The following is a 4,690-nucleotide window of genomic DNA, read 5'->3' as shown; positions in this document are numbered from 1 at the left end:
AATGGGCTAAGGCTAAATGTGTGCAGTTTTAAAAAATATATGTATATTCAAAAATTAATTTCAGAGAGGAAGGGAAGGAGAGTGAGTTAGAAGCATCAATGATGAGAGAGAATCATCCATCGGCTGCCTCCTGCATGCCCCCTGTTGGGGATTGAGCCCAAAACCTGGGCATGTGTTCTTACCAGGAATTGAACCTTGGCCTCCTGGTTCATAGGTAGATGCCCAACCACTGAGCCACTCCAACTGGGCTGCGGTTTTTAAAACACATAAAATATATCTCAATAAAGTTATTTTTATTTTTTTTAGAAGGATTTGTTAAGCAGGACCACAGTGTTGCACAACCCCAGTGAGCTCTGTGTGTCCAAAACCAGGCCTTGCACAAAACAGACGGAAACCAAGAGGGACGAGATTAGATGTAAACTTGTCATCAGAATTGCTCCTGAATAACCCCTCATCGGATGCCTGTATATTTGGAATCATCTTACAAGGAAGCTCCCTGCAGTCGTTCAGAAAACAACCCCTTGAGGTGAAGATCCCAGGGAGTTCTGAGTACAAACACAGCTTTATAATCAACCGCATTCCGGGCAAAGAGCTCAGTGGCCCTTTCATTCTCTAAAATCCATAATCCCGGCAAGAAACTTGTTTTTTTCATTGGAACAAGTATATACACAAAGCCCTTCCCGCCGCCCCCCCCCCCTTTTTTTTTCATCAAAGTCGGATTAAGTGCATTCTAACACTAATTTAGAGAGATAGTTAAATTTAATTGACTGATTTGGGTAGGATAAAACGGTAATAATTGTCGGACATGGTATTTAAATTTCATTACCTGACTTTCTTATTGCTTCTTTCACATGAGAATTACCTTTGCAAATACGACATAATAGGAAGCTTTTCTCTCTGAGGGTCCTGGCGTCCTGTCCTAGGATTGGTGACTTACAAGGGCCTAATGAGGAGATGACTGTGCTTCAACCTTAGAAGTGTCTCCAGCTACTGACGTCTTTCTTCCCCTCAGGCTGAATGAGGGGGAATGTAGAATATCTTGCAGTGGAATAATTTGAATTGCTTTTAGGCAAGAATTTTTGTGATGTTATAAAAATTGAGATCTAAAAGGAAACTTAACCTTCAGTTCATTCTTTTGATGTATTTCGCCTGAAGCATGGTGCTGGGGCATGTTCTCTCAAATAGGCAATATAAAAATATCTTTCTAATTCACGCCTACAGCCGAAAGATCCGTGTGGACTGAAATTACTGTGATCTATGAGAATTCGCTATGTTGTGGAAATAAAGTGAAATCGAGGTTTGATGACAACAATGGGCCAGCTTATGATGAAGCTTGAGACAAAAATGATTTATTGGCAACACGTTGGACTTTTGAAACATGACAACAATGGGCCAGCTTATGATGAAGCTTGAGACAAAAATGATTTATTGGCAACACGTTGGACTTTTGAAACATCAGAGAAGCCACAGGGTTGGTGTTCATTCTCATCGATGGGGCCTTGTTTGCCCATCGTAAAGGCCAAGCTTTTGAAATCAGTGGCCATAGGACACCCTAATTTTTTTTCAGTTAAAACATAGGTTTAGGCCTATATTCGCTGTATAAGACTATCCCCCACTTCCGAGGCAACACCAGTTCTTTTTTTTAATAGACCGCCTCTCTGTCTCTGGCCAATCTGAGCAGGCTTTTTACTAGAACACAGTGTAGCTTTGGTCACAGAACATGTATAATTTGCATGCATAAAAAGCCTGCTCGCATTGGCCAGAGTCAGAGAGGCGGGCTATTAAAAAAAGAACTGGTGTTGCCTCGGAAGTGGGGGGTAGTCTTATACAGCGAATATAGGCCTAAACCTACGTTTTAACTGTAAAATTAGGGGGTCGTCTTATACGCCGGAAAATACAGTAAAGGCATGTCTTTTGTTGTTGTTGAGGTGTGCTTTCCACACCATAAAATGATCATTTCGAAGTGTACATTTCAGTGGTTTTGAGCACATGTATCAATCCAAAAAGATGACATCACTAATGTACTTCCTGTCTCTGTGGATTTGCCTATTTTGGTCATTTCCCATAAACTGAGTCCTATCATGTGGGTTCTTTTGTGTCTGACTACTTCCATGTAGCAAAACTTTTCGAGATTCATCCATATGGCAGCAAGTATCATACTGCATTCGCATCTAAGGATAAATCACATTCCATTGTATAGCTATACCACATTCCATTTATCTATTTATATGTTGATGAGAATGTAAGACATGGACCTCTGTGATCCATCTCCAGCACGGTTGGCTTCAGATGGAATTTGTTGAATTTCCCCAGGGCAAGCAGACTGTGGGAGGAAGGAAGAGGATGGAGGAGCAAAGAGCTGTCCACGTGGGCCAGTATGGTGGAAACCACCAGGCGTCTGCCTCGGCTAGATAGGAGGTGGAGACAGCTAGCAAGGTCTCAGCCCAATATTTAAAATGGCCCAATGGGAAACAGCAAGACTTATGATGTATTAAGAAGCAGGTGACCAAACAGTACTCCAGCCAATGAGGAGCTGGAGGAGGGACAAAATAAATAGGCTATGTTCCCCGCCCCACGTGTGAGCCCTACAGTAGATGCCCACTTTGGGGAGAGTTATTAAGAGTCTCATTTTCGCCATGTTTCTGTTTCCCAGTCCATCATTTGAAATTCGGACAGGTGAGCCATTTCTCACAGAATGTGTTTTGTGTCCACCTTTTGACTGTTATGAATAACGCTGCTCTGAACGTTAGTGTTCAAGTTTTTGTGTGAACATGTTTTCATTTCTGGAGTATACGTAGTAGTGAAATTGCTGAGTCACATAGTAGCTCTGTGGAACTTTTTGAGGAATAGCCAAACTGTTTCCCACAGCAGCTGTGCAATTTTTCATCCTCATCAGCAGTGTGTGAGGATTCCAATTTCTTCACATCCTTGTCAACACTTGTTATTTTTTGCTTTTTAAGATTATAGTCATTTTAGTGGCCATGAAGTGGTATTTCATGTGGTTTTGATTTTCATTTCCCTAATGAGTGGTACTGAGCATCTTCTCATGTGCTTATTTGCATCTATCTATCTTATCTATTGATATATCTATCTATCTATCTATCTATCTATCTATCTATCTATCTGTCTATCATCTATCTATCTATCAATCATCTATCATCTGGACAAATGTCTATTTGAACCCTTTCCGAATTTAAATTTTGTGCTATTTGTCTTTTTATTATGAAATGTAATAGTTGTTTACATATTCTGGGTACTTACTAGATATGTGATTTGCAGATTCTTCTGCCTTTCTCTGTGCTGTATTTCTTTGCTCTTGCTGGCACCAGGTGTGCAGGCTTTTGGTTTCCAAGACTACTGGTGGGATGGGCCATGGAGGATGCTACTAAAGGTAAATGGAAACGCCACAAAGCCTGCTGCTTTTATGACATTTTAGCCATAATTTTTTTGAATAAATGCTCCTTAGTCTGCCACATGTCTTTGGTTAATATCTGGAGCTCTGACAAAGGTAACTGACAATTTTTGCCAGTTTTTTTTTTCTTCTCTATTTGTCAAGCGAGGGGCATGTGGCCCAGTGGCCACGAATTTGACATGCTTGCATGAAGTCTTCCGACTGTAGACTAGAGCTATAACAGAAATACTCAGTATGAATTCTTGTTTGCACTTTTCCCAAGTTTTATCATCCAGTCTTTGATGCATTACTTCCTCTTTTAGCCAGGGCACATGAGCCAGTCCCTGTGAGACTTTGAAAATGATGAGTTACCATAAGGCCCACGCACAGCGCCACAGCTATTCTTATGGATTCGGGTTTAACCTTGGTATGACGTGAGGATTATAAAGATCTCTACTCTCCAAGAAGCTGCCAGGAGTGTGAGTTATGCAAAAACTATAGGGTAGTAGACACATTTCTGTCTAACTTTGATCTTTACTGCATAATGCTTAGTCAAACAATCCAAGAATCGCTTTTGATAGTTAAAGAGAAAACAATGATTTCAAGATAAAAGTGTTGCACTGAAATGAAGTTATATGACTATACCTTGGAAGCACTTGTTTTTAAGCTCCTAAGGGACCATTCTCTGATTGGTGTTCGTATTAGTTTGCTCAGGCCGCCAGGCAAAATACCACAGGCTGGGCCACTTACACAATAGAAATTAATTTTCTCACAACCCTGGAAGCTAAAAATATGAGATCAAGGTGTTGGCAGTGTTGGTTTCTTCCAACACTTCTCTCCTTGGCTTGTAAATGACCACCTGCTCCCTGTGTCTTCACTCTGTCTTCTCTCTGTAACTGTCTGTGTCCTAATTCCTCTTCTTATAAGGGCATCAGTTGTATTGGGTTAGGGTCCACAATAATGACCTCATTTTACCTTAATCACTTCTTTAAATACCCTGTCTCCAAATAAAGCCACACTCTGAAATACTGGGGGTTAGGACTTGCATGTATGAACTTGAAATGTATGAATCATTCCCCATCCCTGCAAAAAAAAAAAAAAATGAATAGAACTGATGAACAAATATAGATCCATAGAAGCATGGAACAGACTGATGAATTTCAGAGGGAGGGTAGGGGTGGGTAGGGAGAGATTAACCAAATAATTTATATGCATAACCCATTGGCACAGACAATAGTGTGGTGAAGGCCTGAGGGTAGGTACAGGGTGGAGGGGGTCAATGGGGAAAAAGAGGAGGGC

Source organism: Pipistrellus kuhlii, unplaced genomic scaffold (assembly GCF_014108245.1).
Source record: "Pipistrellus kuhlii isolate mPipKuh1 unplaced genomic scaffold, mPipKuh1.p scaffold_m20_p_17, whole genome shotgun sequence".
NCBI lineage: Eukaryota > Metazoa > Chordata > Mammalia > Chiroptera > Vespertilionidae > Pipistrellus > Pipistrellus kuhlii.
Note: the sequence above shows the minus strand (reverse complement) of the source record.